Genomic DNA, 22,968 nt, shown 5'->3' on the forward strand with positions numbered 1-22,968 from the left:
CCCCATGAAAAAATTGAGTGATCAATCTTGAGAAAACTTTGATTGATATATATATATATATATTTTTTAAATTTTTTATTTTTCTATAGGTTATTGGGGCACAGGTGGTGTTTGGTTACCTGAGTAAGTTCTTTAGTGGTAATTTGTGAGATTTTGCTGCAACCATCACCCAAGAAGTGTACACAGCACCCTTGTAGTCTTTTATCCCTCGCCCCCCTCCCACCCTTTTCCCCAAGTCCCTAAAGTCCATTGTATCATTCTTATGCCTTTGCGTCCTCATAGCAGAGAAAACTTCTTAATCCTGTTCACTTTTTGGAGTGCCTCTTTCAGTAAAGGACAAAGATCCAAATGTTGGATATGTACGATTGAGTCCACTGGCACTTCTTGCCCTTTCCCATGGAAACAAAGCAGATAGATAAGTAACTATCACCATGACAACCATCTGTATAGTTATTTACTTTTTATATCCATTATGATAATCTTTAAATTAATGCTGTGAAATTGGATGAACAGGTTTTTTTTTAACCATATTATCATCATTATTTTTACTATCATTCTCATTTTATAAAGAAACAAGCTCGGAGGTTAAATGACCTGCCTAAGGTCAAACAGCTAGTAAGGGGTAGGCCTGAGATTCCATCTCAAGATTTCAGTCAAGTCCTATGTTCTTTTCATTATATCATACTGGAATACCTTTCCTACTGTAGCTTTAAAAAGGGTAAAGATTATTTTCTACTTTGTTTAATTCTGAGGTTTGCTTCTTAAACATTCTAATAACCTCTGAAGTCCTGCTAAAGCACCTAACTTCCCATTATTAGGCTTACTGTGGAAAAGCTATATAGTATAATGGTTAAGTGCATAGTTGGTGTCAAACAGACAGGTTACAATCCTGGCTCTGTCACTGACTAGTGATAGGATCTTGAGTTAAGTTCCTATAAAATGAGGCAAATCTACCTACCTTATTAAGTTGTGATAGTGAATTAAATAAGATACTATCTATGAAGCAAAGTTAAATGATAAATAAATCATGCTATGGTTTGAATGTTTGCATCTCCTCCAAAATTCATGTTGAAACTTTGTCCCCAGTGCAATAGTATTAGGAGGTGGGACCTTTAGGAGATGATTAGGCCATCAAATGTCTGCCCTCATGATGATTAGTGCCTGATAAGAGGGCTGGAGAGAATTAGCTAGTTGCCTTTGCCCTTTGGCTCCTTCTGCCATGTGAGGCTGCCAGGATGTCTGTCCTCACCAGGCATTGATTCTACTGGCACCATGATCCTGGATTTCTCAGCCTCCAGAACTGTGAGAAATAAATTTATATTGTTTCTAAATTACCCAGCCTAAGGTATTTTGTTATAGCAGTGCAAATGGACTAAGACAAATGGTATAATTATTGTTAGCTCTACTCTACCTTTTATACAGCCATCCTTTGGACTTCCTTATAACACAAAACAATTATATTTATGAGATGCTGAACTCCAAATTTCTGACTGTATTCTACTATCCTTCCATTTCTTTGGATCCTGTTCTTCACCCTTTTTTATTTTTTTGACTACTAATTTACTGATACTTTCTAATACTGTCAGTAGATCAGCCTCTTCTGGGCCTTCAACTACTCTGAACCCTATGGTTGATAATTTCAGTTATGTTTTCCTAAGAACTCACTGGACATATGATCTACCATTCTCACCATGTCAATTCTCAACCATAGGTTAAACCAACTATGTGTGTGTATGTTTATTTGTAGGCTGCAATACTGAAGAAACAGCATAACCAAATAGATGAGATCCATTATAAACATGCTACCTAACCTTAGCTGAACCCTGGGTCAATTGACAATCTTTTCTTCTTCATTCCTACTTTACTAACATTCTAATCTAACTAATCTAACTCACCATGGCAGCTATTATGCAGACTCATCATTTTTAAGAATATAAACCTATCTTCACTTTCTATTGGTAGAGGATTTCACCAAATATTTTACAGACATGAAAGTTACCCACAAGGGCTCCCCAACCTCCCCTCTCCTCGCCTCACATTCTTTTGCTATTACTTATTCCTTCATCCTTCCCCTTGTTTCAGAGGAAATAGCTGCCTTCGTTTTCAAGGTCCTGCCTTCTGCCTCTATTTCTATTCCCTCCAATTTCTCTGGGACTCTGATCCTTTATCTTCTCTCCCTCTCTTAGATCTTCCATTTATTTTTTCCTTCACTAATCCCTTCTTTTCAGCCTATACACATGCTCATATCTCCCTAATCTAAAACAAAAATAATTTTCTCAATTATCCCTTTCTTTTTCCTCTTATTACCAATTGGAATGGGTACTGCTTATCCTCTCTAGGATGTGAAGGAAAGCTTGCTGAGATTTATCAAACCTGCCTGCCAATAACTGTACTAAATCTTTTGTTAGTTAGTCCATTCCTTTCCTTCCCTTCCCTTTTTAGCCAAACAGAACACTGTGTTATTTTATTGGCCCATATCCCATCTGGATGTAAAGGAGAGACTGCTGAGGTTTTTCAAAGCTGCTGAGCAAAACTTCCACCTCTAGTTTCATATAGGAATGAAATAAAATTCCAGGTGAACCCTGAGAAGAATCTATGGCAATGATCTAAGCAAGAACCATAGACTTAAGGATAAAGTGGGTGTTTTTTCTTCTTCTTCAAATGAGAGTTGGGGCTCAAGAATAGAAAGGAGCTAAGAGACATGAATGTTTCTCTAGAAATAAATCACCACAAAACAGGATTTGATTTCCTGTTGTTAAGACATTAAAATGATAAATTCTTGACAAAGATGGAATATATATCACAAAGATGGGAAATAACATATTTGCAGAGACTTGAAAGTTCTGTTTAAGGACAGCCATGAAGAAAAATGAAGTAGTTCTCCTCTGTAAGAATGAGAACAGATTAAGTAAAGAGAGAGTAAAAACTAATACTCAATACCTTCAGGTGTTTGTTCACTATGGCAACAAATAAATAATAAAGGAGAGATTTTAACTTTAAAAGAGAAATAACTTCACAGCTATCATGGAGGCACATTACAATGGGTTTTACAGCTGGAACAGAAAAGTGTATTTGTAACAAAAAAGAAAAATGAGGTAGGATAGAAATGAAGTAGATCTATATCCAGTGGTTCTCAAGTGGGGGCAATTGTGCTTCATAAGGGACATCTGGCAGTATCTGGAGACATTCTGGTTGTCACAACTTAGGAGCTGGTGTGTGTTCTACTGGCATCTAGTGAGTAGAGGCCAAAGATGCTGTTAAACATCCTACAATGCACAGGACGACCTCTTTTCCCATAAACAATTATTTAATCCAAAATATTAATGGTGACACAGCTGGGAAACCCTGTTCTACATGTGAAGAAAATATATATGGGCCTAAAGCAGGTAGCATGACTGAGTAAATTAGGGTGAAAGACAGAAGTATAGTATGATAGATGGTCTGCCTGGTCAAAGAGAAAGGGAATGATCTGTTACTGAAATGGATCACAAAACTTAGACAGAGGCAACCAGTGATAGGTGATAGAGTAGGAAAGGCTCTTGATTAGGAGTGAGAGAATCTTAGTTCAAATTCTGCCTCTGCCACTTACCAGTGTGTATAATATTGAACTAGCCACTGAAACTTTCCTTTATCCATAAAACAAGACAATACTGATCTTACCTAATGGGACTGGGATAAAAATCAAATGCAATTCATAAAGGGCTATTTATATGTAAGTTATTATTAACAGAGTAGAAAAACTTGGATAATCTGGATACTTACACTAAGTCACAAGAGGCTGAAAGCAGAGTACTTGATAAATCCCTTATCTATTCTGATGACTGTTTATTTACCCAAAAGATACTACAAGTGAAGAATAAAATGGCTGTTTTGGCCTTCAAGTCGACACCTAAGGAAGAATTGATCATAGAAGTAAAATGATGGGAATATGATGGAAGGGTACCGAGGAACATAGTCAGATATCAGTGTCCTAGGCTTTAAGAAAATAATCTCTAAAAATCAGGAAAAAAGATAGTTAGGATTCCAGGAACAGAATGTCTAAAGGGGAAAATAACAAAAAAAAAGAAGGCTTTCAAAAAATAAACTGATGGCCGGGCGCGGTGGCTCACGCCTGTAATCCCAGCACTTTCGGAGGCCGAGGCTGGCGGATCATGAGGTCATGAGATCGAGACCATCCTGGCCAACATGGTGAAACCCCATCTCTACTAAAAAAAATACAAAAATTAGCTGGGCATGGTTGCACGCACCTGTAGTCCCAGCTACTCGGGAGGCTAAGGCAGGAGAATTGCTTGAACCTAGGAGGCGGAGGTTGCAGTGAGCCAAGATCACGCCACTGCACTCCAGATTATCTAGTCACAAATTATTCTAATAAAATATCAGTGTAGCTACATAGGAATGGGCTTTCAAATAAATTCGTATATAAAAAGAACATATAGAGCATTACGGGAAATTCTACTCAAACATAGGAAACTGACCACCAGCATATCTCTCCTTTCCCTCCTAAGACATCACTAAAAGGAATAAAAAATGTACTAACCTACCAGATCACAGAGCACAGGAGAGGAAATTTAGTAGGTACAAGGTTTCAACATATTTTTAGAGTACAGATTGAGAAGCAATAACTGACTTAGCAAGATGGAATAAGCCTTAATTTAAAGTGTCTGCAGAGGGACAATAATGATAATGACAATAATAAAAACAGCTAAGTTTATACAGTGTTTATAGCACTGTTCTAGGTACTTTATACATATTAACTAATTCAATTTTCACAAGTCCTATAAAGTAGACGTTATAATTATCCCTGTTTTGACAGATATGAAAGTTGAGGCACAAAGAAGTTAGGTGACTTGCCCAAGGTCACACAGTTGATAAGTGGCAGTCAGAATGCAAATATAGGCAATATGGGTCCAAAGTCCATGGGGTCTTAATCTCTGTGCTCTAGGAAAGGAAACTAATTTGCTCACTTGGCACCAGGTTCTGCAGAAACAGGAGAGCCTTGGGGTTAAAAAGATCGGGGTGGTAGAAAATCTATATAGTATACAGAACTCCTGGACTCTCAAGTCTCCTCTCCAGAGCCATGCAATTACCATGCCCTCCATTCTCAATCATTCCCAGTCTACCTTACGGGATATGCTTTCTATATTTGCCCATTAAATGTTGATATTCTCTGGAACTGTCTTAAGCGCTTTTCTTATCGTATACATTCCCTTTGTGGGATCTCAGCCATGCCTAGAGTTCCAATAAATACCTATATGCTAATGACTCCCTAAATATATATGTTCAAACCAGAACTCTTTCTTGATGTCCAAATCTGTATTATGACTACCTACTAAATCCCTCTAGTGGACTATGCCCATGTGGCATTGCACAAAAACACTGAACAAAACAGAATTTATTTTTCCGTGCAAACCTATTCCACTTCCAGCACCGTTTGTTTCAATTGTCTAACCATCTAACCTGTCACCAAACCAACAGCAAATCTGAGTCATCTTGGATAATTCCTCTTTATTCACCCCACACATCCAAATCCTTTATTCATTGTGCTACATAGCAGAGACACGAAGATGAGTAAGTCAAAATCCCTACTCTCAATGAGTTCATAGTCTAAAGGGAGAGAGAGATACAAACAAATAAATAATTGCAAATACAATGTTAGAGGAAGAGATATGCGTGGTTAAGATGGGTTCTCTTAGGAGAGAGTGGTAAACTTCACCTGGGAAGGTAAAAGGCAGCTTCAGAGAAGAATTGAAGTTAGAGCTGAAATGTGAAGGATGACTAGGACAATAATAATGGAGGAGGGAAGTGTAGGAAAGAAGAGTGTAAAGGGCATTCTAGGCAGAGGAAGTGGCATATGCCAAGGCACATATTTATGAGAGAACACTACACATTTAGGAACTATAAGTAGTTCAATATGAGTATAATGCAAGTTATGAGATGGAGAGAGATAAACAATGAGGCCAGGGGACAGCTAGGAACAGATCATAAAGGGCCTTATATGTCATGGCCAAGTATTTGTATTTATCCTATAGGACTGTGGTTTTCAAATTGTACTCAGAACCTTAGGGATAATTTAGGGAGCCACAGAGATACTTGAGTTTCTACAAATACAATTTGGAGTTTGTTTTACATATTATTTTTTATTGTGGTAAAATATACATGACATAAAATTTACCATTTTAACCATTTTTATTTATTCATTAACTTTTATTTTCAGTTCAGGGGTACATGTGCATGTTTGTTTACACAGGTAAATTGCATGTTACAGGGGCTTGGTATATATATTATTTTGTCAACCAGGTTATAAGCATAGTACCCAATAGGCAGTTTTTTGATCCTCCCCCTCCTCTCATGCTTCACCCTCAAATAGGACATGGTATTTGCTGTTCCCCTCCTTGTGCCCATGTGTTCTTAACGTTCTCACTTATAAGTGAGAACATGCATAATTGGTTTTCTGTTCCTGTGTTAGTTTGCTTAGGATAATTGCCTTCAACTCCATCCATGTTGCTGCAAAGGACATGATCTTGTTTTATTTTACAGCTGAATAGTCTTCCACGGTATATACATACCACATTCTCTTTATCTGGTCTATTGTTGATGGGTATTTAGGTTGATTCCATGTCTTTGCTACTGTGAGTAGTGCTTCAATGAACATACATGTGCATGTGTCTTCATGGTAGAATGATTTATTGTCCTTTGGATATTGTATTAGTCCATTTCATATTGCTATAAAATCATACTCAAGCCTGGGTAATTTATAAAGGAAAGAGTTTTAATTGACTCACAGTGCTGCATGGCTGGGAAAGCCTCAGGAAACTTAAAATCATCGCAGAAGGGGAAGTAGGCACCTTCTTCATAAAGTGGCAGGAAAAAGAGGTGAAGTGCAAGCACAGGAAAAACTGCCACTTTTAAAACCATCAGATCTCATGAGACTCACTATCACGAGAACAGCATGGGGGAAACTGCCCCCATAATCCAATCAGCTCTCACCAGGTTCCTCCCTTGACACATGGGACTACCATTTGAGATGAGATTTGGGTGGAAACACAGAGCCAAACCATATCATTTTTCCCTGGCCCCTCCCAAATCTCATGTCTTTTCACATTTCAAAACCAATCATGCCTTCCCAACAGTTCCCCAAAGTCTTAACTCATTTCAGCATTAATTCAAAAGCCCACAGTCTAAAGTGTCCTCTGAGACAAGTCCCTTCTGCCCATGAACCTGTAAAATCAAAATCAGGTTAGTTACTTCCTACATACAATGGGGGTACAGGCATCGGTAAATGCTCCAGTTCCAAATGAGAGAAATTAGCCAAAACAAAGGGGCCACAGAGCCCATGCAAGTCTAAAATCCACCAGGCAGTCATTAAATCTTAAAGCTCCGAAATGATCTCCTTTGACTTCATGTCTCACATCCAGGTCATGCTGATGCAAGACGTGGGTTCCCATGGCCTTGGGCAGCTCTGCCCTTGTGGCTTTGCAGAGTACAGCCCCTCTCCCAGCTGCTGTCATGGGCTGGGGTTGAATGTCTGTGACTTTTCCAGGTGCATAGTGCAAGCTGTTGTGGATCTGCCATTCTGGGGTCTGGAAGATGGTGGCCCTCTTCTCATAGCTCCACGAGGCAGTGCCCCAGTAGAGACTCTAAGTGGGAGCTCCAATCCCACATTTCCTTTTTGTATTGCCATAGCAGAGAATCTCCATGAGGGCCCTGTCCTTTTAGCAAACTTCTGTCTGGACATCCAGGTGTTTCCATACATCCTCTGAAATCCAGGTGAAGGTTCCCAAAGCTCAATTATTGATTTCTGTGCACCTGTAGGCCCAACACTATGTGGAAGCTGTCACAGTTTGGGGCTTGTACCCCCTTGACCCCTTTTAGGCACAGCTAGAGCTGGGGCAGCTGGGATGCAGAGCACCAAGTCTCAAGGCTGCAGGGGAGGGGAGGGTTGGGCCCAGCCCAGGAAACCATTTTTCCCTCCTAGGCCTCCAGGCCTGTGATGGAGGTGCTGCCATGAAGGTCTCTAACGTGCCCTAGAGACATCTTCCCCATTGTCTTGGTGATTAACATTCTGCTCCTCCTTACTTATGCAAATTTCTGCAGCCAGCTTGAATTTCTCCCCAGGAAAAAGGGTTTTTCTTTTCTGTCACATGGTCAGGCTACAAATTTTCCAAGCTCTTGAATGCTTTGCTGCTTAGAAATTTCTTCCACCAGTATCCTAAATCATCTCTCTGAAGTTCAAAGTTCCACAGATCTCTGAGGCAGGGGAAAAATGCCACAAGTCTCTTTGCTAAAGTATAGCAAGAGTCACCTTTATTCCAGTTCCCAACAAACTCCTCATCTCCATCTGAGACCACCTTAGCCTGGACTTCATTGTCCATGTCACTATCAGCATTTTGGTCAAAACTATTCAACAATGCTCTAGGAAGTTCTGAACCTTCCCACATCTTCCTGTCTTCTTCTGAGTCCTCCAAAGTGTTCCAACCTCTGCTTGTTACCCAGTTCCAAAGTTGCTTCCACATTTTCAAGTATGTTTATAGCACTGCCCCACTGTCTGTGGGCCAATTTACTATATTAGTCCATTTTCACACTGCTATGAAGACATACCTGAGATTGGGTAATTTATAAAGAAATTACTGGGTAATTTATAAATTTAAAAAGATAAGAGGTTTAATTTACTCACAGTTCTGCATAGCTGAGGAAGCCTTAGGAAACTTATGATAATGGCAAAAGGGGAAGCAGGCACCTTCTTCACAAGGCAGCAGGAGAGAGGTGAAGTGTGAGCACAGGAAAAACTGCCACTCAAAACCATCAGGTCTCCTGAGACTCACTCACTATCAAGAGAACAGCATGGGGGAAACTGCCCCCTCATAATCCAATCACTTTCCACCAGGTTCCTCCCTTGACATATGGAGATTACTGAGATTTGGGTGAGGACACAGAGTATTTAATAATGGTATTGCTGAGTTGAATGGCAATTCTGTTTTAAGTTCTTTGAGAAATCACCACACTGCTTTCCACAATGGCTGAACTAATTTACATTCCAACCAGCAGTAGATAAGTATTCCCTTTTCTCCACAACCTCGCCATCATCTGTTATTTTTTGACTTTTCAAAAAGAGCCATTCTGACTGGTGTGAGATAGTATCTCACTGTGGTTTTGATCTGCATTTCTCTAATGATTAGTGAGGCTGAACATTTTTTGATAAGCTTTTTGGTCACATGTACGTCTTCTTTTGAAAAGTGACTGTTACGAACCATAGGGAGAAAACACAAATTACGCACCTGACAAAGAACTAATATCCAAATCTACAAGGAACTCCAATCAGGAAGAAAAAAAACAAATAATCCCACCAAAAAAGAGGGCAAAGGACATGAACATTTTTTAAAAGAAGATATACAAACAGCCAACAAACATAAGAAAAACTGCTCCACATCACTTATCATCAGGGAAATGAAAATTAAAACAATGAAATACCACCTTACTCCTGCAAATATGGCCACATAATTAAAAAGTCAAAAAACAACAGATGTTGTCATGGATGTGGTAGAAAGGGAACACTTTTACACTGCTGGTGGGGATTTAAATTAGTACAACCACTATGGAAAATAGTATGGAGATTCCTTAAAGAACTAAAAGTAGAACTACCATTCAATCCAGCAATCCCACTACTGAGTATCTACCTAAAGGAAAAGAAGTCATTATATGAAAAAGACACACAAATGCATTGTTTATAGCAGTACAATTAGCAATTGCAAAAATATGGAACCAATCCAAGTGCCCAGCGATCAACCAGTGGATAAAGAAAATGTGGTATATATACATATTAAATACTACTCCACCAAAAAAGGAACAAAATAATGTCTTTTGCAGCAACTTGGATGAATTGGAGGCTGTTATTATAAATAAAGTAACTCAGGAATGGAAAACCAACTGTTCTATGTTCTCACTTATAAGTGGGAGCTAAGCTACGAGGACACAGAGGCATAAGAATAACATAATGGACTTTAGGGACTCTGGGTGGGGGAGGTTTGATGGGGGTAAGGGATAAAAGACTACATATTGGGTACAGTGTACACTGTCCAGGTAACGGGTACATTACAATCTCAGAAATCACCACTAAAGAACTTCACCACTAAAGAACATATCTATGTAACCAAAAACCACCTCTACCCCAAAACTGTTGAAATAAAAAAATAAAGAAAAATAATGGCCAGGCATGGTGGCTGACATCTGTAATCCCAACATTTTGGGAGGCTGAAGTGGGTGGATTGCTTGAGCCTAGGAGTTCGAGACCAGCGTGGGCAACGTGGTGAAATCCTACCTCTACCTAAAATACCAAAATTAGCTGGGCATGGTGGTATGCACCTGTAGTCCCAGCTACTTAGGAGGCTGAGGTAGGAAAATCATTTGAGCCTGGGAGGTCAAGGCTGCAGTGAGCCAACATCATACCGCTGCTCTCCAGCCTGGGTGACAGAGTGAGACTATGTCTTAAGAAAACAAGAAATTGTGATCATAACAATAGTTATAATATTCTTATAGCTTTAATATTGACAATGTTATACATTTGAACTTATAAATTTACATGAATTTAAAGTGTTTTTTAATCTATTTCAAATGTTAGAATTTGTTGTAAGATATTATTTAAAAAATAGCTCATCCGCTTTAAAAAGAAGGCAGATTAAAATCTGTTGTAGACAATGGGAAACAAATGAAAGGTTTTAAAGAGAATGTAAACATGACGAACTTTGGATTTTATAAGTATTACTTTGTCCAGGAGTTCACAACCAGCCTGGGCAACACTGCAAAACCCTGTCTCTACAAAAACTACAAAAATTTGCTGGGCACAGTGGCATACACTTGTAGTCCCAGTTACTCAGGAGGCTGAGGTGCAAGGATGGCTTCAGCCCAGGCGGTTGAGGCTGCAGTGAGCCGTGATCATAGCATTGCACTCCAGCCTAGGCGACAGTGAGACCCTGTCTCAAAAGATAAATAAATGTAAGTATTACTTTGATGGTCATTTGCAAGGTGAACTTGGGAATAAAAAACTGGTGTTTAAAAAACCCTTTACCATTCATTTTTTTTGTTCAAATGATTTTAGTTACTAGAATGCACAATTTTTAAAATATGCAAATAAAAAGTTAAAAAACTTGAAAAAAGGAAAGAAATCATTTAGAAGGTTATTTTAATAGTTCAGATGACAGATCTCTAAGAACTGCAGCACTGGAAAAGGGATAAAGGATATAGAAGTCAGAAGTATTTAAGACATAAACATGACATAACTAAGCTAACTTCTGGATCTGAAAGGTGAGAAGAGAGAATGCGTAAAGACACATACTAATAGTCCAGGAATAAAGTACACATTTATTCTTCTAGCCAGACAACAGTTATAGAATACCTACTGTCTCTAAGGCACAGTGCTGGGCACAGTTAACAGGAAAATAAGAAATGTTTTCTGCTTTCAAGGAACTCAAAGTCTAATGGGGGAAACAGAAAATTAAATAATTACATGAAAAGAAAGAACACTATGAGAAAGAGGTAACTGTATCTTGATGAGGCTTTGGATTACAGGCTTTTGGGTAAGTGCATTTGTCAAAACCCAGTTAATATACACTTAAAATTTGTGCTTTCCATTGTATATCTTATATTGAGAATATATATATTGGCCAGCTGTGGTAGTTCATGCCTGTAATCCCAGCACTCTGGGAGGCCGAGGCAGGCAGATCGCCTGAGGTCAGGAGTTTGACACCAGCCTGGCCAACATGGTGAGACCCCGTCTCTACTAAAAATACAAAAATTAGCTGGGCATGGTGGTACGTGCCTAAAGTCCCAGCTACTTGGGAGGTTGAGGCGGAAGAATTGCCTGAATCCCATAGGTGGAGGTTGCAGTGAGCCAAGATCGTGCCACTGCACTCCAGCCTCGGCAACAGAGCAAGACAGCGTCTCAATAAATAAATAAATAAATATTAAATGCCAGTTAATGATATGCAAACTGAAGTAGTTAGGAGGAAGTATATTAACACGTACAATTTACTTTAAAATGTGCTTTTAAAATGAATATAGATGGATGAATGGATAGATGGACAGATATGTGATAAAGCAAATATAGTAAAATGTTAATTTTACTATAGGTATAAGGGTATTGCAAAATCTTTCAACTTTGAAGTACCTTTGAAAATTTTCATGTATAAATGTTAGAAAAAACCCACAATGTGAGTATGAATTTATGGAAAGATCTTGACTCAGGGTAGAGGTTTCACAGGCGGGTAACATCTGAATTGTGAATTGAAATGTTAGTAGGAGCTACCAGGCAGAACAAAAAGGAGAAAGAACCCAGGCATTCAGTGAAGACCTATGGCATGTCAGGCGCTATGCCAGGGCCTAGGGATTCAAAGATAAACACAACCCAGTTCTTGCCTTTGATTGGCTTGCTGTCTATGGGGGAAGTCGGACAGGTAAGGAGATGACTGTGATACAGGGTTGGGGCAGTATTAGTGTAGAAGAGAGGTAAGCACTAGATGAGGGGTACCTAATGTGCACTGGGGGAACTGAGGTGGTCAAACAAAGTTTCTTCAAGGGGATGAAATTGAGACTGAGCACAAAACTGAAGGAGCCACGTGAAGACAGAGGGAAGGCACTTCCGCAGAGGGAACAGAATGTACAAAGACACTTAGATGACAGAGTACGAGGTGCACTTAGTATGGCTAAGCAGATTGTAAGGAAAGAGTGGGGAGAGGAAAAGCTAGCCAGGGAGGGAAGGCTAGAGCATAAAGGCCATAATGAAGCAGGATGGTGCAAATTGAGGAGCCCTAGAAGAGCTCTTAGCAGAGAGATACAGTTTAGGAAGAATACCCTGGCTGCTGTTTGGTTGATGGCTTGAAGAAGTACCTCACTGAACACAGGGAAACCAGTTTTACACACAGGAATATTGGCACAGAGATCTGAAACAACAGAACTGTTTGGAAAAACAATGAGTAGACTGCTATGGCTGGAACCTTGTAGTTTGTGGGAAAATGGTGGGAGATTAAGCTAGAAATACAGAGGCATCAGAAAATGACAATGTAGTCCTATGGTACTAGAGAAATTTCAGAGGAGAAAAAAATACATTAGAAGATAACAAGATTTAAAAAGGCAATGTCAAAAACCCCAAGATTTAAGTTGGGCCTTGAAAGGTGGCTATGTTGTAGATAGTTTGAATGCGTGCTGGAGGGCACACACTACATTCTGGGCAAGAAGAGGAGATGGCTGTGATAAAAGTGTGCAGAAACCAGAATTAGCTGAGCATGTTGTGGGGACCAGATAGCTGGCATGGAGAGTGGGTAGGGAAGCCGTGAAAGATAGTCGAAGAGGTAGGCTTAGGACCAGGGTATGAAGGGTCTGGAAGACTTGGCTATGTTTTTTAGACTTCATCTTGTAAGTAGCTACTTCAAAGTTCTATTCAGGTGAGGTGCCATGTACAAAATGGTATTTTTAAAGCTACATATGCAATTCATGTATGTATTTTTATTGATATACAATATTTGTACATATTTATGGGATACATGTCATATTTTGTTACATGAATAGAAAATATAATGATCAAGTCAGGGTATTTAGGGTACCTATCACCTTGAGCACGTATCATTTCTATATGTTGGGAACATTTCAATTCCTCCCTTCTAGTTATTTTGAAATGTACAATATAATGCTATTCACTCATCACCCTACTCTGCTATCAAACATTAAAACTTATTCCATCTAACTGTATGTTTATATCCATCAATCAACCTCTCTCTTCTTCACCTCTGCCTCCACCCCCACACCCTTGTTGGCCTCTGGTAACTATCATTCTACTCTCTACCTCCATGATACCCCATGTTTTTAGCTCCCACATATGAATGAGAATATGCAATATGTCTTTTTGTGCCTGGCTTATTTCACTTAACATAATGACCTCCAGTTCCATCTATGTTGCTACAAATGACAGGATTTCTTTCTTTTTTTACAGCCAAATAGTATTCCACTGTGTATATATGCCACATTTTCTTTTCCTTTTTTTTTTTTATTGTATTTTAGGTTTTGGGGTACATGTGAAGAACATGCCACATTTTCTTTATCCATTCATCTGTTGATGGACACTTAGGTTAATTCCAAATTTTTGCTATTGTGAATAATGCTGCAATAAACATGGGGGTGCAGGTATACCTTTGATCAAAAGGTATTTTAAGATTAGCCGAGCTATGGTATTTAGAACAGAATGCTTTCTAGGAGTCAATAACAGACTGGAAGTGAGTGCATCTCTACCATGATGCTAAGGAAGAACTAACAGCAGGTAATGGGTACTCATTCCTAAATGGGGAAATCATGCTGGGTGCAATTAGACTAATGGATCAGTAAGAAGAAAAAGCAAAAGAGATTGAAAAGTAATAATTTGAGCTGGGAAAAGAACTAGGATAGTGAGTATTTACAAGCCAATTTAAGAGTTTCAAAAAGAGAATTTTCAAGTGTGAATGCCACAGAAAGGTTGGGTAAGATGGGCATTGAAAAAACCCATTAGTTCTGGTAATTAAGATATCCCTGAATATCTCTTACATAGTGGTTTTGGCAAGGTAGGTAAAGACAGACTACTGAGAGAGTGAATGAGGTTGCAGGATACAAAATCAATATTAAATAAATTTTATTTTCCACACACCAAAAACAAAGTTACAAAATACAATTTTTAAAGATTCTATTTATGCTGGTCACATGGGTTTGTTCAGTTAGTGAAAATGCAGCAAGCTACACACTTATGGTAGGTGTACTTTTCTATTTGTACATTATACTTCAATAAAAAGTTTTAAAAATATCACTTGCAATACTGTCAAAATATAAATTACCTAAGACTAGAACAAAAGATGTATAAGATTTCTACAGGGAAAAACACTCAGATTTAATTTTGATTTAATAGAACACTCAGAAACAGACTAAGGCATATTTGGGTACTTAATATATGAAAGAAATGGTACTGCTTATCAGTAGGGAAAGAATGGACTTTTTAATAAATGGTGCTAGGACAAACGGGTATTTATATAGAAAAACAAAACTGGACCCTGCATCATACCATGTATAAAAAAACAGTTCTAGGTGGATTAAAGACTTAACTGTGAAAGGCAAAACTGTAAAGCCTTTATTAGATAACATAGAAAAACATCTTTAAGATCTTGGCATACTAAAGGATTTCTTAAGACACAAAATCATCATCAATGGAAAGAAAGTGAAAAGACAAGCCAGAGAGGAGGGAGAAGATGTGTGCAAAACATAAAGGGTGGGGAGATTAAGCAATAAATATAACTGACCAATGACTGGAATCTATAGTTTATTCAGAATTACTTTTAGGCCAGGTGTCGTGGCTCACACCGGTAATCCCAGCACTTTAGGAGGCGGGCGAATCACGAGGTCAGGAGTTCAAGACCAGTCTGGCCAACATGTAACCCCATCTCTACTAAAAATACAAAAACTAGCCAGGCGTGGTGACAGGTGCCTGTAATCCTAGCTACTCAGGAGGCTGAGGCAGGAGAATCGCTTGAACCTGGGAGGCAGAGGTTGCAGTGAGCTGAGATCGCACCACCACTGCACTCCAGCCTGGGTGACAGAGTGAGATTCTCAAAAAAAGAAAACTACTTTTAATGAGTAAGAAAAAGACATTTAATAGAAAAATGAGCAAGACTTGAACAGGCATTTTACTGAAAATACACATGGTCATTAAACATATGAAAAGGTGATCAACCCCATTACTAACTGAGGAAATGAAAATTAAAACCATAATAAAGTATCACTCCACATCTACTATATTGGCAAAAATTAAAAATTCGCACAAAACAGTGTATATAGAGCAATTAGGATTCTTATACATTGTAACAAACTTTGAAAGACAATTTGGTATATATGTACCCTATAACCCAGTGATTCTACTTCTAGGTACATATCCTAGAAAATTCTTATAAATATGCATCGAGATACATAAACAAGAAGGTTCATATGGGTATTGTTGACAAAACTGGAAAGAAATGGCATATCCATCAACAACAGAAAGAATAAATAATGGTACAGTCAAATGATAGATTACTATACAAAAATGAAAAGAAATTAACTATAGCTGTATGTAACATATTAGATAAATCTCTCAAATATCATTTTAAAAGGAGGAATGAAGACAGAACAGATTATATACAGTATAATTCCACTTACATAAAGCTTAAAAATAGACAAAACTATTAATATGCTATTTAGGGATATGTACACAGGTGGCATTGCTATCAAGAAAGCAAGTGTACACTGGGCATGGTGGCTCATGCCTGTAATGCCAGCACTTTGGGAGGTTGAGGCAGGCAGATCACCTGAGGTCAGGAGTTCAGGACCAGCATGGTCAACATGGTGAAACCCCGTCTCTACTAAAAATACAAAAATTAGCCGGGCATGGTGGCACACACCTGTAATTCCAGCTATTTGGGAGGCTGAGGCAGGAGAATTACTTGAACCCAGGAGGCAGATGTTGCAGTGAGCCAACATCACACCACTGCACTCCAGCCTGAGTGACGGAGTAAGATTCCATTTCGAAAAAAAAAAAAAGAAAAGAAAAGAAAGAAAGAAAGGGGGGTCAGGTGTGGTGGCTCACGCTTGTAATTCCAGCACTTTGGGAGGCTGAGGCAGGAAGAACTGGTGGAGCCAGGAGTTCAAGACCAGCCTGGGCAATATAGGGAGATCCCGTCTCTAGAAAAAATTAAAAATTAGCTGGGCATGGTGGCATGTGCCTGTGGTCCTAGCTACTCAGGAGGATTGCTTGAGCCCAGGAGTTTGAGGCTGCAGTGAGCTATGATTGTGCCACTGCACTCCAGCCTGGGCAACAGAGTGAGACCCTGTCTCAAAAAAAAAAAAAAAAAGAAAAGAAAAAGAAAAAGCAAGGGAATTGACATCACAAAAGTCAGAAAAATGGATACCTGGAGAGAGAAGGAAGGGGATCATGATCTCGGAAGGGTATGCGTGGGTACTAGAAGTGTTTTGTTTTCAACCTGAGTGACAGTTACACAGATGTTTACTTTATAATCATTAAACTAGATACATGACGTGACTTATGCAATGTTCTGCGTGTATGCTATGCGTCACCAAAGAGGTGAAATTAAGAGTTAATCACATGTATGGCTAAGCAGTATAAACTTTTTTGAGGAGCTTGAGTCTAAAGGGAAGGAGATAGGATAGCAGTTACAGGAGGATTCAGGATTAAAGGAATTTAGGTCTGTATGTTCACCAAAAATACTGTACAAGAATATTCATAGCATTATTCATAATAAATCCAAACTTGAAATTACCCAAATGCCCATCCAACAGTAGAAAGGATATATAAATTGTGGTATATTCATCAGTGGACTACTATATAGTCATGAAAAATAAACAAACTACAACTACATGCAATACTATGAATAAACCTCACAAGCATAATGTTGAGTTAGGGTCATCAGTTTGGTAAAAGTAAAAAATACAGAACATCCAGTTAAATCTGAATTTCAGATAGATGACAAATCATTTCTAATATAAGTATATTCCATACAAAATGATTTGTCACTTATCTGAAATTCAAATTTAGCTAGGCATCCTGTATTTTCTCTGGAGACCTTATACTGAGTGAAAGAAGTCAGACGCGAAGGAGTCCATAATACAAAACTAATCTAGGACTAAAACTCTGGACAGTGGCTATTCTTTGGGGAAGACAGTGACTAGAAAGAGCACAAATGGCACTTCTGGGATGCTTAGAATATTGTTTCTTCAACTGGGTGCTATTTACATGTATGTATTTCATATTGTGAACATTCATTGAACTGTATAATGATGACTTCATATCATTATGTGTAATACGAAGTGTAATTAATAGGCAGATTACTCAATTGAAGTATAATATACATATAATATTATCCATCTGTAATCTATTTATAATCTATCTGGCAGTTGCCTAAATATGTTTTATATTCAAAATCACAACAAAAAAATAGGGATAAACTTAACAGGAAATGTATAGCACTCACACTGACTGAAGGAAGAGAAATACTTTGAATAGGTAATTTAATCAGGAATATAAATGGCCTAAAAATATAAAAGTGTGTTCAACTTCATTAATAACTACAGAATGAAAGTGAGACACCGTTTTTCACTTATCAAATTGGTAATAATACTTAGTAGAGAAGTTAGGAAAATAAATAATTTCATCATTCCTTCATGGGAGTTTGGTAGCATCTATTTTTAAAATGTACATGAATTTTGGGAAGATAGTAAGTTGAAGATATTCCAAATCACCTCTATTCCCAAGCCTGATTCATTGACTGTTCTTGAGCCAAGTAGGTGCTGAGGCCAGCCGAGGAAGTAGGTTGCAGGATGGGTCTGAGACCTGAGAGTGAAGAATGATGTAGAATTTTTCATCTCTGGAACAGACGAAAGCCCTGGGTGCTATTTACATGTATGAGTTTGGTGTAGCAGGGTCAAAGTGCAAGGATGCTATTTACATGTAAGAGTTTGGTGTAGCAGAGCCAAAGTGCAAGGATGAAAGCATGATCCATGGTAAAGGCTTGGCCCATACCACTCTGAACTCCTAGGGGGAAAGTCAATACTGTGTATGTGAGTGTGCCAGGTTTCTCCACCTGAAAATGCTAAGAAAACAATGAGATGGATTGGGTCTTCTCTACCTCGAGATAAAGATAGCACAAGGAAACAAGAGTACAGAGAGGCTTCCTCCTGATGCCTCCTCATGGGTCTGACAAGCTGACTGGCAATATGCCTGCTAGCTCATGGGCAGAAACCACTGTGCTTTTCCCACTCACCGGGCTGCTATGACTTCAGATACCCCAGCATTAAACCTGAGCCCCAGAGAGCAGACTAAGGGTAATAACAATACACCTAAAGGGACCCAGAAGCCAAAAAGAACCAGCAGAACACTTAGAATAGGACTTTAATGAATAGAGTTGCTAAATGGACAATTTGTACTTAAAAATATTTTCTAGAACTAAAACAATTAAATACGATTTACCAATACCAACAGCAATTATCATTCCAAATAATAAAACATTAAAATCATTCTGATTGCAATCAGAAACTATATTCCCCTGAGGAAAGCAACTTTACTAGTCCAGGGTATATCCACTGACATTCTTCTCATTGCTAATAAACATAAGAGAATTAAATAAAGGAATAAATATTGGCAGAGATAATTTTCTTCTTACTGATACAATTTGGTACCAAGAAAACTCAAGGCTCTAGTTAACAAAACCTATTAGAACAGAGCTACATTATCAAGATGAATTAGTCTCACGAACATAATGTTGAGGGAAAAAAATCAGTTACAGAAGACACATATGCCATGAAACCCTTTATGTTAAGTTTAGAAACATGCAAAACGTCACTACATATCATTAAAGGATGTAAGAATAAAAAAAATAATGGAAAGGATAAACACCACATTTAGAATGGTAGCTAATCACCACTCGACTGACACTGCTCTGACAAAGATCACCAAAACCCTCAATGGACAAATCTATTTACCTCTTCTCAGTGGTCACGCTGAAGCATATGACATAGGTGACAGTCCTTGTTTATAAAAACTCTTACCTTGGTAATTAGATTCTCCAGTATCTCTTCAACTTCTCACTGACTCATTTAACCTTGGCCCTTAAAATGAGTGTTTCTCACTCATATTTAGTATTTATTAATATTATTTAATATTTACTATTGGCTCTTTCATTCTCTAGCCTTTCTCTGCACAACTCTCCTATCCATGGATTTCAAATATTTATCTCTAGCTCAGTTGTTGCTTCTAAGCTCTTGTCCTGACTTTCCTATTTCTTTTTGGATTTTTCTAATATGTACTCCAAATCTGACAAGTCCAAAATCTTTCCATCTGCTGTCTGCTTCCTATATACCTATCTCCTGTTTTCTCACTAGCTTCCTTTCAGCTCTTGGCATTTGACACTTGATGTAAGACTCAACTGTGATTCTGTCATAAACTTCTTTGCCTCAGGAGTCAAACCTGACACTTGGGTACACCTCCTTTCCCCTAACCCGCAGTAATGCAACATGTAACAATATTCTGCCAGGCCATATCAACCCTCTGAAAATATTCCAGAGGGGTTAGCAACTTTCTTAATTCTTGATAAGTAGAAAATGATTCCCTCTAACAGTGGAGGACTTGCCTTTGACAATGGCAGTTTGGTAGCCAAAGAAAAGTTAATTCCGCTGGTATAAGCCATAGCCCTAAAAGTCTCTTCCACCCTCAAAATCTACCTCAAATGTTGTCAAGCACCTTAGCAAGCTCCTAGGAATCTTAGTTCAGCTGAGATTGTATATAAATATCAGTAGCGCCCCTATATTCCTCATTAGCCACATTCAGAGCAAGTAAAAACATAGATGATGGAATTGGTAATTATGAAGAGGCTAGCATTTACTAAAAATTGCATTAAATGTTTTACAAATATGAGTTCACTTAATTCCCACAACTCTATTGGAGACTATATTCAAATCCTATTTTACAAATAAAATCGAAGCTCTGAAGCTAAGACGGGCAACGCAAAATATGTATGTAAAACCCTCTAATGCAATTGAGTAAAATTCCTTTAGAGCCCCTAAAAGTCTTTGAAGAGGCTGCCAAGTGGGAAAGCCACCAACATCCTGTGAATCCGTAACTGGTGGATCAGAAACCACAAAATCCTTGAAAGATTGAAAGCAGATGAATCAGACTAACATAAGAAAAAATATACAGGAGATAACTGATGTAAAAAGTTGGCAGCAACTGCAGGAGTACTACAGACTTGAGGGTAGTGGATTCAGAAAACAGGTGGAAGCCCCAGGACAATGGGAAAGGTAACTGGTTGTGGTATCAGAGCAGGAGTAGATCCATGGACCAGTAGTCAGTGATATGACAGAAAAAAGTCCAAACACACACACAAATATACAGGGTAAAACTACCTATTAAAAGAGAACATTAATAAAGACCAAATAAGTACAGGCCAAATTTCAAAAAACACAAATCACATACATTTGTTGATCATAATGCAATAAATTAGAAATTGACAACAAAAGGAAAGACAGAAGCACCTTCTAAATAACTCTTAGGTTTGAGAGAAAATGAAAAAGTAAATATCCTATTTAGAAATGAACAGTAAGAGTACTGTTTCTCAAAATTATAAGATTACATCCAAGTGGCACTTAGAGATGTATAGCTTTAAATGTATCTTTTTAGATAGGAACAATTGAAAACAAATGAGAGATAAATTATATGTGCAAATAAAAGAAAAAAATTGATCCTGATTGTGATTAAGCCTCTAGCTCTAACTACCAATTTATAGGAAATAGGAAAAGTGAAACATGTGAAACTATATAGGCATGCAATTAGCAAAATTCACACTATGGGAAATTCTACAAGACAACTTGACTTCTTCAATAAATAAATTCCAGGGACTTGAGGGGTAAGGAGAGATGGAGGAGGTACCTAAAAATTAAAAGACATTTAGGCCTTGGCCGGGTGCAGTGGCTCACACCTGTAATCCCAGTACTTTGGGAGGCTGAGGTGGGTGGATCACCTGAGGTCAGGAGTTTAAGATCAGCCTGGCCAACATGGTGAAACCCCATCTCTACTAAAAATACAAAAATTAGCTGGACATGGTGGCACGTGCCTGTAATCCCAGCTACTTGGGAGGCTGAGGCAGGAGAATCACTTGAATCTGGGAGGTGGAGGCTGCAGTTAGCCAAGATCATGCCACTGCACTCCAGCCTGGGCAACAGAGTAAGACTCTGTCTTAAAAAAAAAAAAAAAAAAAAGACAGCCGGGCACGGTGGCTCACGCCTGTAATCCTAGCACTTTGGGAGGCCAAGGTGGGTGGATCACGAGTTCAGGAGTTCGAGACCAGCCTGACCAACATGGTGAAACCCTGTCTCTACTAAAAATACAAAAATTAGCTGGGCGTGGTGGTGGGCACCTGTAATCCCAGCTTCTTGGGAGGCCGAGGCAGGAGAATGGCTTGAATCCAGGAGGCGGAGGTTGCAGTGAGCCGAGATCACGCCATTGTACTCCAGCCTGGGCAAGAAGAGTGAAACTCTGTCTCAAAAAAAGACATTTAAAAGACCTATTGAGCAATAACAATGTGTGGACCTTGTTTGGATCCTGATTCAAATAAATAAAATCTATGAGACAATTAAAAATTTGAACACTGACTAGATATATAATTTTACGGCATTAGTATTATTGTTAATTTAATTTATATATATATATATATATATTTTAGAGACAGGTTCCCACTCTGTGGCCCAGGCTGGAGTGCAGTGGAACAATCACAGCTCCCCACAGCCTCAAACTCCTGGGCTCCAGCAATCCTCCTGCTTCAGCTAGGACTACAGGTATGCGCCACCATACCTGGCTATTTTATTTTGATTTTTGTAGAGACAGTGGGGTCTTGCTATGTTGCTCAGGCTGGTGTCAAATTCCTGGTCTCTATCTTCCTGCTTTGGCCTCCCAAAGTGCTGGAATTACATGCATGAGCCACTGAACCTGACCTAGGTGATTATATTTTAGACTGGACAAAAATGTGGCACATATACACCATGGAATATTATGCAGCCATTAAAAAGGAGGAGTTCACATCCTTCGTAGGGACATGGATGAACCTGGAAAACATCATTCTCAGCAAACTGACACAAGAACACAAAATCAAACACCACATGTTCTCACTCATAGGCGGGTGTTGAACAAGGAGAACACATGGACACAGGGAGGGGAGCACTATACACGGGGGTCTGTTGGGGGGGAGGGGGGATAGTGGGGGGGTAGGGCGTTGGGGAGGGATAGCATGGGGAGAAATGCCAGATATAGGTGAAGGGGAGGGAGGCAGCAAATCATACTGCCACGTGTGCACCTGTGCAACAACCTTGCATGTTATTCACATATACCCCAAAACCTAAAATGCAATAAAAAAAAAAAAAAAAAGA

At 38.8% G+C, this 22,968-nt stretch overlaps 1 protein-coding gene across 1 annotated transcript in view; it reads right to left on the reverse strand.

Annotated features, from left to right (window-relative positions):
* Positions 1-22,968, reverse strand: part of KIF4A (kinesin family member 4A) — a 121,695-nt gene that overhangs the window by 76,425 nt on the left and 22,302 nt on the right. The window lies entirely within an intron of this gene.

The sequence above is a fragment of the Aotus nancymaae genome, unplaced genomic scaffold, assembly GCF_030222135.1.
Source record: "Aotus nancymaae isolate 86718 unplaced genomic scaffold, 86718_ANA_hifiasm-v0.15.2.pri h1tg000081l, whole genome shotgun sequence".
Classification (NCBI taxonomy): Eukaryota; Metazoa; Chordata; class Mammalia; order Primates; family Aotidae; genus Aotus; species Aotus nancymaae.